Source organism: Pinus tabuliformis, chromosome 7 (genome assembly GCF_031772625.1).
Source record: "Pinus tabuliformis cultivar Carrire ecotype Pingquan chromosome 7, CPIR1, whole genome shotgun sequence".
NCBI classification, from domain to species: Eukaryota; Viridiplantae; Streptophyta; class Pinopsida; order Pinales; family Pinaceae; genus Pinus; species Pinus tabuliformis.
Genome location: NC_142293.1, coordinates 1,702,939,946 through 1,702,958,426, shown reverse-complemented (window position 1 = coordinate 1,702,958,426; position 18,481 = coordinate 1,702,939,946).

The following is an 18,481-nucleotide window of genomic DNA, read 5'->3' as shown; positions in this document are numbered from 1 at the left end:
ATCTATTGATCATCATCAAACACGCATAAATTAGTTATGTTATCCAGGATAGATGGTCTATACAAAATTTCAACAATAAATCTATCCCTAAGTGGTGACATTCTAGAAGTTGCGTTTGCCAAAGCATTGGCAGTTGCATTACGCGTTCTTGGTACAACAATGATATTAAATTCTTGGAAGTTAGAGATCAGTTGCCATACCTCTTGTTGGTAACTTTTGAGATGAGGTGATAAACAGTGAATGGTGTTACGTACCTGCCGTACCACTATTTCCGAATCACCTACCACTTTGAGTGCGACCACGTTGAGGCTAATGGATTTTTGCAAGCCCAACACGAGTGCTTCGTATTCAACAATGTTGTTTATGCACTCAAACTCCAAGTGGCTCGAAATCAAATGTTTCTTGTTTTTTGGTTCAATCAAGACACATCCGGCTCCTAAGCCATCCTATGTCTTTGATTTGTCGAAGTACATGGTCCACAACTCATCTGTACACAGACCGTTCGATGCGCTTGCACTACTACTACTACTATCGCTATTGCTACTGCTACTAGTGTTACAATGCACTGTACATGTTTCATTTCCATCAGTTGGGCAAGGAAGGAGACCCAACTATGTGTCTGGTGGGGTTGGAGCTGGCCGTGCAGGATAACACCCCAACATTGTTTCCAAGAGGCAGTTGCCGAACATGAGCTATGCGAAGGCCAACGATTCATTCTCGCCATTGATGGGAGTGACATTGTGCCTCATATATCTCTTGGATAACACCCATATTTGATTTTTTTCCCCTTGTACGGAAGCCACATGTGTTACTAGTCTGTAGTGAAGTATCTGTTCAGCTTGCTAGACCAGTGTTTTCTCAGTAATAAGCCATTTGCTTTTGGTATGTCCACAACAACAATGTTTATGCACTGGTGAACTTAACTGTCATGAGATAGTCAGATGATCACATCCCGAAGTTCACCAATGGATGGTACGGATGTCTGATTGAGTTGGATGATCTGCGTGAATGTCTTGCTCCATTGTGCATTGATCTTTTTGCAATGGAGAGCGACATGATGTTGGCTGCTGCACCAGAATCAACCAAACAGTTGTGAACATTACAGTTAAAGATTTCAAATGAAAGCAGGAATGGAGGGCATATAGAGTTTGCTTCTTCCATTTGGAGTGTGTTTAACATAGTTGACAGTGATCCGGGAGGTGTGCTTGCTCTCTTGCTGGTAGAGGCTGCGCTGTCTGTTGATGTCTACCCTAGTGCGCACAACAAGATGTCCCATTGACTATGGATCCTAGCCAACTTGAATAAATAGATGTTTGCATGAGTTTTCTTCATGTCTTCCACAATGTTGTAATCTAGAACAGGTAGAATCACTGAGATGTTTGGGAGTAAGACTAGTGTTCGTGTTGTCTGACAGAGTGTTCTGCAGTTTTCTGCTCATGGACGTACTCTTGTCCGCTGCTGTCTTCCCGGGCTTGCTTTGTATTTTCTGATTTTGGACGGCTTGTGGATCAACCTTCCTCAACAGTTCAAGTTTTTTTTTTCATTTCCCCAAGTGTAGGGGGAGCCCCCTTACTTCTGAGATTGTAATGGTCATTTTTCTTTTAGGGTTTCTTCTTAGTGTTAGTCTTCTGCGCTGCTTGCGAGCACTGATACATGTTCATCACCTACCCAGTGCTTAATGCCTCATCAACGGTAACCTCTTCTTCATTGTCTATATCTCCCTCCTGTCCCTGCGCATTGCTCGCTACTTCAAGTGCGTGGTTGCATATTGAGCCTGCAACTCGCTTCCAGTTCGAACAAGACCCTTCTGAGTGATCATCTTCATGAAATGAACAAAATTCATTGTTCGCGCACTGTTCGAGCTGGAACACTGAGCTCTGCCAGTTTTAGTCGGGAAGTGATTGCTGCCTAATGACATGCTTCCTTGTCTTTGTCTGGGCAACCGACTGCTCGTAGATGTGTCAATTGTTCGTTGTTTGAGCTCAGACACTTTTGATGTCAAGTTTTTTGACTAGATGAGTAAGGGTTTTAATATCACTTGTTTTCCTATCCTTACCCTTGCTCATCGCAACTTGGGGCTTCCTGCTCACATCTCTGGAGTCCTTTGTTGGTTCGTCATCCTTGATGACTCCAATTGCGCGTAGGTCCTTTTCAACAATGATTTCCTCTTCGCAGTTTTCTAACAGTGTTGGTTTCGCAACTTGTTTGACGAATTTCATAATGTTGGTCGGTAGTGTGGACGTTAGTAATCGATAATGATGGAGTCATGAGGTTTCATGTCCCCTGCAAACTTATTCAATATGCGCAGAAACCTCTGATTGAAATCTTTTAACTTTTATTTTCCCTCCATCTTCAAGCTTCCCAATTCTTTGAGTAACACGGTTGGGGTTTTGTCATCAACAAAATTTTCCAGAAACATATGTTTGAACGCACCCCAATTATGTATGGAGTTGACAGGAAGGCTGTGATACCATGATGTTGCGCGACCATCCAAGGTACATGGGAACAATCTACATGCGACGTCATCATAATGTACCTCAAGGGTTTGCAACTGTAGGTAGAAGTTGTCCAAGTGATATTTTTCCTTCATTATGTTATCAGAGTCAAACTTTGTGATTATTCTTTCTGACCGCTTTGACATCTTGTGCAAAGCACCTAGGAGAGCCAATGGTCCATGAGTCATCCATTCTAGATTTTGGTCAGACATGTCTTCTTGCTTTTCGTCCTCATCATCTTCTTCAGAATCTGACGGTTCCAGCTCCGAGTCTGTTGGTTCGTCTTCGCCTTCCCCTCCGCCTCCTGTACCAGAGTCTGAGCCCAAGATCATGAGGGTGTCTCATTCTCCCTGTTGGAAGACCAGAGGTTCCTCTCTGTTCTCAACAGCTTTTGCTAGATCTTAAAGTGTGGCAAGAACTGCTTCTTTCACTGATGATACAACAACCCCCGTGGGAGTGGTTTTTGGCTTTCTTGATGCGTATGGAAGATGTTGTATCACTGGGATCAATCCGATTTCTTTCGTGAACTCTTAGTTATGGGACGAATGGAGTGAAGGTGTTGATACAAAATTTCGTGTTCACGTTTGGGAGGTGAGGAGTAACCAATTTCAAAGTCACGCGTAGGTGAGAGGGAGTGCGAGTTACTGCCTTGACCAGATGATTGATGAGTGGGTGTGAGAGGTCATTCAACCATAAACAACTGGCGGACCTCCTTCTAGCACCAGAAATGTTAACAGTGCTGGACTTGCCAAGATTTAGGGGATCTCCCCGGTATGAAGTCCCAACTTTGTTTGGTGTAGGAGTCCCATCTGGTATGATGCTCTTGTTTCAATTATCTTAAATGTTTGCCTTAGCTCTTGCTTGTCAGCATGAGAGAGTGGTCTACTTTATCTTCAAGGTTCACATGCCTGGTGAATGATAGTGTTACTTGTGTCAAGGTTCTTTCACCACAGAGAGAAAGGATGGAAGTGAGTCTGTAGTCGATGGGGAAAAAGTCCCAACTCTGTCAGAGACACACAACACAACAGGACATGCACAACTTCCTGAGGAGTAGTCCACATGGATGCGGCAGTCACAACGCACACAAGAATATAGCATGCACAAAACCCAGTGGAGCAGCTCGCGCGAGTGCGACGGTCATTATAACAAGTTTATGTGAAAGATTTTGTTTGATGTCCGGTGATGAAACCCATGCAGACAGGATAACGTTAACAACTTATACAACACATTTTCATCAATATATGCATTAGAGAAACAAAAAGAGTTTAATTGTTTTAACATAGGTTAAATCAACATGCATTACAAGTGTTTAAGATTAGTTCTTACAACAATTACAATACATGTGTGAAAACGTGCTGGCCTGTTATCAGGCTTCTGAATTAAGCGAAAGTTCCAAGACACGTTGGTACACCATACATCACTAACCCCTTAAAGGGGCGTCAGAGCCACTATTTGCTCCTCAAAGAAAGATTATAGACTCTCAAGGCTATGTGGGGAGGAGCCAAGGTGAAAGGTCCTTTGCATGTACAAATGAGGGGGTATTTATAGCCAAGGACAAAACTGACCCTTGTGACTGTTCAACTTCCCTCATGATTGTTTGACTTATTTGACTCTTCAACTTTACATGACTCTTCGTATGACATGTGGGTCTCTTGGACTTCCACATTACATTACATTGATTTACACAGTATGGCCCACAATATTGATGTGGCCGACATGACTCGACACGACAGTGCTGGTATGTCCATGATGTTGGTGGTGTCCATGTCGAACTGCAGTGCTGCTGAGTGATGGATGTACTCATGGTGTATCACAACTTCACCTCCGCATGGCAAGGTGTGCAGAGTCTTCGATGGCCTTGGTGTTCGCTTGATTTTGCATGTGCACATTGCTCCTTTGTTTGTACTTTGGCATGCTTGACATGTTCGTCCGTTCGCGAAAAATTCTCCTCGCATGCAGCGTCCATTCCTCCCTTCACGAACACATATCCTTGCATGTATTCTCCTTGTTCATCCCATCTGTCGTTGCATCATGTCTTATCCATATACCTGTATCTGCAATCACTCATGATGAGATGACATCAAATCCATAAACCTCCTAGTTTACCATGATGCATTGTTATTTTTTTTCGGATGCAGGTGATCGGGAGAGAGGACAAGGCCCTGAAACTGCGCAAGGCAATCTTCAAGATGGGATGCGGGCTTCAGGCACTGCTAGTGAAAATTTTCATAGAAGTCACTGGGAGACTGAGATGGACAATCAGGAACAACAGTGACTGTCTATGGGATTGGCTCGGTTGGAGGGCGAATCTACGCAATTTCTGGAGGGAATTAGTGCGGGCAGCAGAGAGGCTTGCCAGCAAAAACTGTGCAATTCTTGGAGGGAGGAAGCAGCGGGCTGCAGGAGGCTTGGCAGCAAAATATGCTCAATTCCTGGAGGGAGCTGGCAGCGGGCTGTGGGAGGCTTGCTGGGAAAAATTGCACATTTTTCAGGGAGCTAGTTACGGGCTGCGGGGTTGCTGGTGACAAAAAATGTGCAATTGTTGGGAGGCTGACCTGTTGAACACCTCTGCGCAATTTTTGAGCTGATCAGGATGCTGGGTAGCTGAGGAGCTTGCTCATGAAATCTGTGCAATTTTCTGGGTGAGCAGCCCGTTGGCTGACTAGGTGGCTCGCTGGAAAAACTGTAAATTTTTTTGAGGGAGACAGGGAAAGACACTGGGTGTCTGTTCGGCTTGTTTGTGCAATTTCCTCAGTCAGTAGAGCGGGCAAGGTCTGCAACTTTTGCGTAAATTTTGAGGGGCGTGAGTCTCGGGGTCACTGCCTCGTCAAACTCTTTGGTTGACTAGAAGGAGGGTTGGTTAATTAGCTCGCGGGAAACGTAGATTGAAATGGCTTGTTGGACACTTCTATGCTATTCTGGGTGACAGTCAGTCGAGTCAATTCTAGGGTGGATGTTCAATTGTTAGAGGGTGATCCAGTCGTCAAACTTCAGCAAAATGACTAAGTGTATGAGCAAGTGAATTTGTGCACATGGGACCTTGCGAACACACACTCAACACGACTTAATGACAAGATGCCTCAAACCATCAAGAGGACATATACTCAACATGACTGACCGACGGTGCGAGCGACAAACACAATGCTTGTGATAGATCGTTGAACGACCACGACGACGCTTGCGCGACAGTGCATACAACTTCATGTGTGAGTGTGACATATATTTACATAGCGAATACAACTTGTACACACGAACCAAGACCTTGTGCATGACCGGAACATGGTTGCAAGCGTGACTTTGTGACCAACATGCAAAAAGCTGTCTGTTGAACGGTCAAGCAAGGAAGGTGCAAAAACTTAACACGAGCTCACGGGGTGAACCCGAGTGCTTGCAAACATCAAGTAAAAATCCAAGGGAGGCTCCAAAATTGTATGCAGGCCAAAATTTTGGAGGGTGTTGCAGCTGCTAGAACATAATTATAAGTGTGAGGTCAATTTTGAATGTGTTTCATACATTTACTTATCACATTGATTAACTTTGAGGTTTTTGATTTTAATATTTTAGTCAACAAATGCTAATGAAAAATGTGCCCTTCAACATTGAAGTTCAAATAGCGCAAATGAAAAGGAATTACAACTGTGAGGACAATGTTGAGTTTGTTTCATACATTTACTTCTCACATTGATTATTTTTGAGGTTTTGGATTTTAATATTTCAGTTACAAAATGGTGTTAAAAAATGTGCCATTTAACAATGAAGTTTTGTGAAAGAATTAATCAACCATTGAAGTATATTTGTCAATTGGGTTTATCTTGAATGGTTAGGAGGAACATATCAATCACAATGTTTTGTCTATGAATTTTGTTTGGGAAAATAATTTACCCATTAAATGATAGCATTGGAACCATCTTCAGCTAAGTATATTAATGTATATCAACATAAACACCTTTTCTATTGGCTTAATTTATTTTCCATGAAATGATTGTACATAGATGATGTTTTGGATTCCCTTCCAAATCCATTCATGTTCATAATAGGGGGTGAGCACACTGTGCTAGTTTGAATGACATAAACACCCTTTTTCAATGAATTATAAAAATCCTCTTGTGTCTGACTTCTTGGATCTCGGTGAATGCACTTGATTAGGGTAAACAATTATTCCTCTCTACAAGCTACTTCTACACCCTCCATTTTCAGGTGAGAAATTCTTCCTCACCCCACTTATTTTGTCCATCCTTCACGCGACATACTCCATTCAACCATAGGTAAATAGAATGAAATAATCTAGTTCAACTTGGAGTATAATTTTAGCTTCATTGTATGATATAAAAAGTACTTCTAGAAAAGCAAGTGTTGATGGTGTTGGAAATCCACCAACAAAGGGGTTCTCCCCGGTATGAAGTCCTAACTAGATCTCACATCGTTTGGAATAGGAGCCCAATATGAATAATAGACTCAACCACCATTATTATTAGAGGTTTTCCATGGCTGCAATTATAAATATAAGAGATTATGCAAACAATTTTTGAAACAAACAAGTTGACACTGTGAGACATACAGTTGCAGTGTACATGGGGTACGTTTAAAGAAGGGAAAAGAGAGAGTTAGACTCTACAAGAAAAGTAATAGTACTATCCTAAAAGAGACGCACAAGAGCATGGAAAAAATTATTGATTAACATGCAAAGTAGTTCACAAGGTAACAATGACCATAAAAGCAAGTAACAACACACATTTAATAAGATGCATACCAAAGCCAACAAAATAGTTCATTTTCATTAGTATGTGTAAACATAAACATACATCGCAAACAATAAAATAATAGTCTTACAATCATTCACAACATATGCATGAAAGTGCGCCGACTCCAAGAGCTTCATATATTAAGTGAAAGTTCCAAGATACACGATTACAATGATGCAATGCTAGCCCCAATAGTGGAACATTAAGTCACCACTTGCTCCTCCAAAGAATGATCTTCTTTTCTATGCCAAGCTAGAGAAGCCAAGGTGAAAAATTCCCTTTTCTTAAGCTATGAGGGTGTATTTATAACAAATGAGGTGACTCTCCACCTCCCTTGTGACTCTTGACCTCCTACTATGACTCTTGAACTTCTTACATGCCTCTAGGACTTCCTAGTGACTTTTGACATTCCATGTGTGACCATTGGGCTTCCAAACATTTCACATTTTTGCATTTTTGGAAAATACAATATTATGTTCCACCAATAATGTGGAAAAAATACATAAGACCAAACAACACTCTTGTGTTGGCACTTTGAATGACCATGATTTGGTGATTGTGACATGAGAATTGATAACATTGTATTGATGTGAGGTTCCTTTCTCCGTTACTATGTCTTCAACTCTTCGTGATTGATCTAGGATGTGCTTCATCTTCACCCTCTGAAGGGTCTGGATGAGTGTTGGAACCTTCTAAGTCAATGTGAGTTTCCATTTCTCTGTAGTGGTCCAAGATTCCTTTGCTCTTGCATGATAACATCTTTGTGACTTGTCTCCATAGGTGTACTTCTTGTAACTTCTCTTACTGACCTCCTTGATCTTCATCTTACCATGCTAGGATGATAAGACCTGCAAATGAAGTTCGCTCAAGAGAAGACAACATTAGTCCCAAAATAACCTATTCTATCTTGTTTACTTATGTGACACAAACCGTGATGGGACAATGCATAAAAACTGAAGTAAAACCTTGGGAATGTAGTGCAGAGAGTAAAGAGGTAGGGAGTGAGGGTCTGAATAGTATGGTTGCACAATGTGCAATAGTAAGAGAGAGGAAAGGTGTGGATTGAGCATTGGGCATGTATAGAATGCAAGGAGAGCAAGCTTAGGCATTGTAACTACGCAATCCACAATGATTGAGAGGGAGGATCCATGTATTTTGCAGTTGAGCACTGCAAGGACTGGATGAAGGCCCTACTGTCCACTGAGATTGTACAATGCATAGTAAGGGAAAGATTGGCCAGGGGATTGCATAGTTGAGCAGGAGAAAGAGGTAAGAGCGACATGCTTGCTGACTGAGAATCCACAGTGCATAGTGCTCAAGGAAGGGACATTAGTGAAATTTTGAGGTAAAAAATGGGCCTCAAAACAAAAATGTACAACAAAAATCAACTTTATAAGAACCAATAGGATTCAAAATGATGATGTCAACCATGGCGGATGACTCACCATTTTTGGAGTAAAAAGATAAAAAGATAAAAAAATAAAAATAAAAATAACTTTTTGAACTCGTATTCTCAATTTAACTCCCCATGATTTTACTCAAATTTCGAGCAGGAGCACTCGTTGGATGTAAAATTTAATTTTGCATCCAAGGAGTACCCATGTTGCATAGTTTTGATGGACCCTACTACACGAAAAATGTGCAATCACGTTTTTTCATGTATTTCACATTTTTTGTTTATTAGGGTCCATCGAAAGTATGCAACATGAGTACTACTTGGATGGAAAATTAAATTCCACATCCAATGAGTGCCCCCGCTCAAAATTTGAGTAAAATTATAGGGAGATAAGATGAAAATACCATTTGAAAAAGTAGTTTTTTCTTTTTGCCCTCCAAAATTTGATGAGATAATCTAATCTTATTTTATTATTTCCACTATTATTTTATAATATTTCTTTGGAGACCCATTTTAGACCTCAAAATTTTTCTAATGAGTCAGTGATTGCATAGTTAAGAAATGTAGGGATTGAGGAATGATCCCATTGTCCACTAGAAATTAGCAGTGCACAACATAGACAAAATTTGGTCAAGGCATTGCGCAGTTGAGCACTGCAAGATACAAGAGTGACATGCTTGGGTACTGTGATTGTGTAGTGAACAGTTGAATATGGGAAGGGTCCAAGGATGGCTCAACTATCCACTAGAAGTGCACAATGTGCAACACTGGGCTAGGTTGGTCAATGACTATACATTTAGAAAGTATAGTCAGCAAGATGGAGTGATTGAGCTCTGAGCTAGCTCAGTGCGTTGTTGAAGGAGGATGCCCTCTACGATTGCGCAATGCATAGTTATAGGAGGTAAGGCTTCATCACTGTGGCTTAGGAATGCACCGTGCACAGTTGGAGGAGGCTGAGAGACCAATCATGAATTGTGCAATTTGAGAGGACTAGGAAAAATCCAAAATTGATTAAGTGTGGGATAATTGAGACAAGAAAGTGAGAGTAAGAGTATATGACAAGTTGTAAACATGACCACACACACTTATACAATCCAACACATGACTGTAAGATGTTTAGTACCCAAAATTAACATGTATACAATGAAATAACAATAAAGTGACACTTATCTGTAAGTGCGACACATAATATGTACCTTTACAGCTTAAGTGTTGTTTGTAATCAAAATGTGTGTTATGCCATAGGATTGTGTCCAACACATGTTTTAATGATAAATAACATCAACTAGTGCAAGTGAACATGTTGGAGTTGCCTCTAGAAGGTGTGCCATGGTTCTCTTCAAGATGTGTGAAAACAAGTGCAAGCGATACATGCAAACACAAAGAAAGCACAAGCGATGCATGCAAGAATGAAAGCAGGGAAAAGTGACACTTGCACAAGATAAAACAAGTGAAAAAAACACATGTAAGAGTAAAAGAAAGAAAAAGCGAAAGAAATAGTTGAGAAACTCACTTAAAAGATGAGGCATTTACAACTATGGGTGAGAGAATGCTCCTTATACTCCACCAATGCATATAGCTCAAAAGTGAAGGATGAATGTGAAGGTGAGCTCTGGGGTGGACTCTTTACAAGGGAGCAGACATGCCATGAGGGTTAGGATTGATGAGTGTGCTTAGTGCATTCGGGAACTAGGATCCAAGAGTAAATTGATGGACTTGATGAAGTACAATCTCAATGTCCACAAAGGGTGCATAGTCACTTTCTGCAGAAGATACTTTTACACTTTCACCATCCATGAGGATTGAGCAATATGTGTCTCTAGGAAGTATGCAAGCATTATCACCAGGGACTGTGCAAGCACTATCTTCAATGATTGTGCAATCATCATCCGCATGGAACTGCGCAATGACTGTCATTAGGCACTGCGCTGTCACTACCATCACGATCTGCACAATGACTATCATTGGGCATTGCACTGTCACTACCATCAGGATCTGCGCAATGACTGTCATCAAGGATTTCACAGTGATTGACTTTCCCAGGTACACATTGACTGCAAGGCTTGCTTGGAAAAGGTTTTCTATGAAGACATCATAAGATAAACACGTAAAAGCATGTCACTTTGACACTTAGAATTCTCAAAGGAAGACTTGAACACTTGAACAACATGACTAAGCATTACCTTGATGACTTGAAACGAAAGATCAAATAACCATAAGGAGACTCCAAAATTTGGATGTAGGCAAAATTTTGAAGAATATTTGCCGCAGTAACAATGATAAGTAATTTTTCAATTACATAATTGTATTTGAAAATTCCTAATGATAAATATTTCAACTATAAAATTCAAATGCTTTATAACATTATTATCCAATATTTCAACTATAAAATTCAAATGCTTTATAAAACTATTATCCAATTGAAGAATAAAAATTCTACAATAACATCATTGATTATATATATATTTTTTTTGTAAACAATAGTTTTGATTTGACTAAAACATCTAAGTTGATTTTTGGAAGGACATGAACACATGAGATGCTAAGTTTTATTATGTGGGTTGAGAAAGTAAAGCGATTCCAACTTACATCTATCTCAAAAAAATCATAATATCAAGGATGTGGCATCCTAAGTGGTGCATAATCATGTATATCTATTTTTATTTAGATAATAATTTCTTTTTACATAGTTTGCATCAATCCATCATCACAATTAAAAATAAATAGATTAAAAATAAATAAATAAATATGAAGTTCAATTTTATGTTATCATGTTAAAATTACATGAGTGAACTTTAATCATTTAATGTTAATGGAGTTTTCTTTTTAATAATACATTTGCAAGATCCACTTATGAGTCCCTGCCTGCCAGAATAATATGGTACAAGAAGTGAATCTAGCAAAAAAATATCATATACATTGAAGCAAATTTAGCCAAACAATATCATATAGGAAGCTAGCTTTTCCATATGCCAGTTGATTTAACCTGAATAGTGTGTTGCATTCAGTGACCAAGGGATGCAATCATAGACCAAAGAACTAGACAACTCAAAGCATGTTATAAAAGTGTGTTTCATTGAGTCACAAGGGCTGCAATCACAGAGCCTGCAATCACCGATTGCAGAAAAAAGAAAACCAGAAAAATGAAAATCTGCAAGGCGATTGTGCTATTCAAATCATGTAAGTCATTCTATATAGCTCATTTTATAAGCTATTCATGAACAATAACTTCTCAGTAATAAACAAAATCATATGATATCTACATATCTAGATAAATGCTGAAGAGTTGTTCGCTTTCCACTTACAACTTCTATGTGACTTTCCAGACTTTTGTGCAACTCCTAACTTTTGTGTGTTGCAATAACTGACCACATTTTGTGTGTTGCAATAACTGACCACATGTTATAGAAGTTGACCCAATTTTACAAAAGTTGCAATCGATGAGAGCTTCAAATGTTGTAAGTCATTCCATATTGGATATCCTATTTCATAAGCTATTCATGAATATTAGCTTCTGAATTCATGACACCAGAAAATGTCTACGATTAATGTGGAATTAATATAGGGAAATGAAGAGACAGGGAGGTAGAGAAAGTAAATGTTTGTCGAACAATAGCCGGTCCAAGAAGGGATGCCCAAAAATTTTGTGCTTACCTGATAAAAAATGCTCAAGATTAATGAATTAATACAAGAAAATGACGCAGATGATAGGGAGGTAGAGAAAGTAAATGCCTATCAAACAATATAATTGGTCAAGAAGGGATGCACAAACAACATGCATTCAAAACATTTGGAGTGCATGCATTGAAAACCTGCATGCAAAACACCTGGAAGCTACAGTTTCAATATTAAAGCCATTTGAAGAGAGTGGGATGTTAAAATAATATTGATTTTCTGCACCTGTAAATATGTGAAGTCAACTCAGTGAATCACATCACAACATGCATATTAAAGTTAAAGTTTATATCGGAGCTATTTCACAACATGCATATTAAAGTTAAAGTTTATATCGGAGCTATTTATTAAATGGGCATTAGTTTTTAACTATTGAAGGGAGTTTGTCATGAGACATTAACCGATTTAAATAATATAGTGTGATTTTAAAATAATTTTAAAGCAATTTGAAGATAGTAGAATCTTAAAATAATATTGATTTTCTGTCTATGTAAATTAATGGAGCCGCATTATTATAATATGCATATTAAATTTATATTGGAACCATTTATTAAATGGGTATATCTTTTTTCACTGTTTATTGGAGTTAAATGTAGTTGACAAATCATAAAACCCTTTACTGTTGTATATTAAGTTAACGATTGATGAGACTCAACAATGGATGAGACAAAACATGTTGGACAAAATAATGTGAGGTATCAAGGTGACCTTAACTAAACATGTAAACTATTAAAGCATAATAAATAAAATACTTTTTTAAAGTAATGTTTTTTAACAAAATTAGCATTGCCAACTTAATATGTAAGTGTGAAAATTTAAAAGAGATTTTTATAATTTAATAAATACAAATGTTCGTATTTTTGAAGAAGGTTGTAGATTAAAAAACATGTTAAATAACCTAAATCACAACAACAATTTCAATTAAGAGAAGGGATAAAAACCTAAATCACAACAACAATCTCAATTAAGGGAAGGGATGAAAGAGATAATAATAAAAACAACAAAGTTGATAGTGGAAGCCTTTATCATACTTTTTGTCTAAATTGAGTAGGTATGTACTTAATGCTTTTTAATCTAAAAGTTTTACTAACCTTAAAGGATTAAAAATATTAGGATTAAGATGGCTATATGTAATGCTTTAACTTCTTTATATTGTTTTCCATTATATTTTTATCATCATTACATAAAGGGTGAAATATCTCTTTCGTCTTGAGTTGTAACTCTTTGTGCAATAATGAATATTAAACATTCCTATGTCTTGTCTAGGCGTCCTTGTAGTATTTAAATTTACGCGAGAATGATTTAGATAGAGGTATGGTTGAATGACTTTTACCAAGGGATATGAAGAAATGGAAAAAAATGAGGTTTCTTACCATTGCTTGAGACGACTCCAAGGATTCCTATCCACATCTATAAGGCCTTTGAGGTCTTAACTTCTAAATCATAATAAACAAGGAAATAAAATAATGATTAATGGTATTAATAATGTGGGTATCTAGTAGAGACTTTCATTTGGTGTTATAAAATGGATTTGAGTTCTTAATTCTATATTTAGAAAAAAAAAATGAGACTTGGGTGCCTCATTGAACACATATGGTTTGGTGTTTTGGTGAAGGAAAATTTTTTCGATTTCAAGTTTGCTTTTATTGTGAAGCTTGAGATGAGTGGAAATAATCTTTGAAGCAATGTTGCATATGTTTAATACATTATATGTATTTAGGTTATGTAGTCATGTAACATACCCCTTATTATCCCTGGCTCTAACTAGGGTTAGTAGGAAGTAGTTCCTATGTTGACCCAATCTCCAAGGTCTAATTATAGAAATGGGGTCCAAATTTTTTTGACCCTTCCCAACTTCCTTAAAACTAAAAATGGATAATGTTATTACATTCGTCTCGTCAAGGCCTTCCCAATGATATAAAATTTGCCCCGATCCAACATCCAGATCAAAAGCTATGCCCATTTAAAGCTAGCTTATCAAATAGTTCCACACCATGTAACCTGCCATGTGGCACCTATGTGACTACCCAAGTCATACGACACATCATGCCAAGTGGAAGTTTCCAACCCGTTCATGACCTTCCATGCTCACGAGGATCCCTCTCTTGGCCCAAATTATAACTTAATGTGTGTGTATGTGTGTGTGTGTGTGTGTATCTGATGTATGGGGTGCAGGCCCTCTATGGCCACGTGACCCCAAGAGTTAAATCCCAACAGGTATTGACACTACTCCTCAGTAAAATTTCAGGGACAATCTTATGGGCTATGTAGTGTTACACCTCACGTTGTATCTTGCCACCCCCTTTACTCATATGCAAGCACATTCTCACTATGCGACACTTACCCATTGGACGAGCCCCAAACACCAAGACACCCTAGAACTTACTCTACTATGCCCTGCACCCAAAATATTTGGGATCTAGGGTTCAGGGTGACTTCACCAGTCTTAAACATCGGGGCGACGTCATCCCTTGTTACGTCCTCCATGCTATGTGCCACGTGACTATGGCTTCCACTACAAAATTTCCCCAAAATTTAACTAGGGTATTTCTTTATTTTTTGTGTTGGGTAACATACCCCATTACCGCATCATCATGGGGATTTGATCTCGAGAGTTTCCCTTGGTGCTCCCTTTGAAACCTTCAAGGTCAAAGTCCCAAGGCCATCCAATGATGGAGAACACTTTGTGATCATCGAAAATTCCGATGGGATCACATACCAGTTCCATAGGATTGATTCCATAGTTAAAATTACACTCGCCAGATCTATGGTATGTAGGGGATTAAACTTTTCTTGGTACGGAGAAGGTGGGAGTTCCCACATTCATAGTGTTGTGACCAATTCCACTAGATTGATATGATGGATTGAATTACACCTGCCATATATTACGGTATGTGGGGGCTCTACCTTGTCTTGGTATGGAGAGGGAGGGGGGTCCCATATTGGATCCCCACCGTCTGTTGGTGTCTTGAATCCATCGTTGATTTGTGCATTTTCCAAAGTGCTCCGACTCAGGTCACATGCACTAGGGGACCCACCCTCTCAATGTTATGCTATATGGAGGATAGGCCCCTCCCACAATGGCTCCATTGCTCCACACCTCACATTATAACCACAAGCACTAAACCATTCGGCGGGGCTTGGTGCTTAGCCCCAATCTCCCTCCCTTATGGTCACATGATTGTCATGTGATCGAAGGCAAACACCCATGGAACTAAAGTCTTGAATGAACGTAAGCATCATTTTCACAGTGTACACAACATTTGGCCCTCGATCCTTCATCACATTTCAGTGAATAACCTCTTCACCAAACTTAGAACATATATATATATATATATATATATATATATATATATATATATATATATATATATATATATATATATATTATTTTCAAGGATATGAACTCATTGGTTAAGCTTATCAAGAGTGCATAGGGCAGCAGAATATGGTCAACCTAACCTGTCATGCATATATATATATATATATATATATATCTCTGTCTGTGTGTGTGTATCATTCACCCAAGACTGCGACTTAGAAACTAGGAACCACTGATCTCATCATTTTTCTTGTAGTCAATTAATTAAGTAGCAGAGTCATCCACCTCTTCACACACAGGTCAGATAGACCAACCTGTAGACTTAGGAAGATCACATGAATAACCATTCACGGAGGAAGACATTCGAGAGAATTTCTATACATAAATTCCATAGGAAAATGAAGCATTCCATAAAGCCTATGCATAAAATAGTGACATTCTTGTTCATACAGGAAAAAAACACCCCCATAATTAACATTGTATTGTTTCAACGTTATAAACAGTGACATAAGAGGCACAAACATAAAACATGGGTATATACTTATCTTATAAGAGATCCGTAAACTGAGAGTGGGACTCTAACTCTCCACCTAACCGTAGACAAGCTACATATTTACTTATAGTTGTCATCCCCGAGCCAGATTCCAGTGTTTGAAGTGGAGTTCCTTGAGAAGCATTTTAACTGACATACAACTAAAATAGATGCACAAGGCCACACTACATTCATCCACCAAATACATAGGCATTCATCTTGTGTTACCATACTTTATAGATATGATTAACCTTCATGCTAGGATACTACAATGCATAGATTATCGCTCACTGCCAGGAGAAGAGAGTCCACTTCAAGGGAAGGTTCATCAACTAGATAAGATTTTGTTAGGTAAGAGACTACCTCTCCAGATACTTCATCAGTGATTCAAGCACCAAAGTTTCAAACCCAAGTCAGCTTCTAGTGGTTCATCATCCCTCAAAAATACCTGAGTGTCCCTTCCCTAGCCAATAGGTTCATCAATCCACAAGATTCCCAGTGGGTTATTCAACCTTCAAGAAAGTCACTTCTCTCTATAATGTTCAGCCGACAAGCCTTCTCAGGGCTCCTCAGTTAGTTAACTCTACAAAGATCTCACCTGCTCTCTGCTCTCTTACCTGCACTTCTCTAGAGGAGTTTTTTTTTTTGTCTTTTCTCCCTCTCGCTCAAGCGCATATGCCTCCCGAGTATCCTTCAATGAATCCCCCCTTTTGATTTTTTCCTTGCGCCTCCTTTCAATGGACTAATCACCTAGCTTTTCCCAATGGTCCATGTAGTCCCTCTCCCTAGGACAATATAACCCATGCTTGTATTTAATAACTTTTCCTCTTCTTGCTTGATGCTAGAGCTAAAGGACACCTAGGTCCGCCCATCATTTTTCTAGTTAATTTATGAGACATGCAACCCATGACTGATATATTTAAATCAACCATTTCCTCAAGAAATCTCCCTCTGCAAGCAACCCGAATCTGTGTCCCCGTTATCTGAATGTTTTAAATAATTACAATTATTTACAATGAAGGAATACTAACTAGGGGATTTCATAAGTCAAAAGTAGGTTCTACTAGTGGGTGACCCTCTTCTCCTCTCTTTCTTATTGTTTGCTTATTTGTTGCTATGTTTCTTAATAACACCACACAAATTTTTATCTACCTAAATTTAATTAAGCACACACCATCTCATCTTCAATTTAGGGTGTTAAGGTTAAAGCCACTCGAATTTAATGTTTCTTCTACATTCCTTCAAGTGGGTGCAGGACATGGGGTTCTTTACTCTTGATGATTGTGTGCTAGCAGGAAGAAGTATACATCTTATAATCATACTTATATTCTTCATTTATAATCACAATAATGTGAAGCTTGCTAATGATTCCTCAAGGACTGATATGTGGAAGCATGTGATTACTTTTGCCACAACATAGTTCATGTTCAATGTATTTTTCAAATTCTTTTATTGTTAGGAGTAACCATCCAATGTAAACACTCCCTCAATCCTTTGTTAAACTTGACCTATAATATTTCCATAATCTAAGAAGTTTTCCAAAATGCATAGGAACGAATACACATGGTTTCCTAAATTAAATCTTATGTAAGTTGCACTTTTTTTTAGTTTTTTTTTGTCACATACCTATTGTTTTGCTGTACCATTTTCTCTTCTATTTTAGTTTATTAGACTTAATTATGAAATATAGTAATTTCACTATTTTATTTTGGTCATACTTTAAAATCTATTTAATTATTTTAATCATGTGTGGACACTAATATTACTTCCTTCTTTTCAATGAAGATGTTAATTGGATTTCAAAGAAGTCTTTGAAATGTTTAAGGAATCAATGAGTTTAGAATGTTGGTCCTCAAAGCATGTAAGACACTAAGGCTCTAAAATGTTTCAAACAACTCAAGTATTTGGAACGCTTTGGGTTTGTCATTATAAGGTTATTTCAATAAAATGATTCATTTTACTATTAAGAGAAACAATATGTACACATAGGGAATTTTATATGAAAAAGAGGCAAGCTTGCAAGCAAACCTTCACAAGCTAAAAAATTTACCACATAGACTTAATACCCACACACACACACACATTAAAATAGATATGTTTAGTTAAATAGAACACACACTAGGAAGTGCTAGAACATTAAAGCATAATTCATGCTATTGAAGGGCTCAAACCCACATTGGGTGGTAGATTATTACAATCTTGGAGTAGTTCCTACCCATTTGGTGCAAGTTTAAAGTCCATGAGAATGAGCTCCCATTTATCTTTGTCTTGTTTAGGGTCAAGATGCTTCTCAGCTTCAAAAATTGTTAAAGCTAGCTC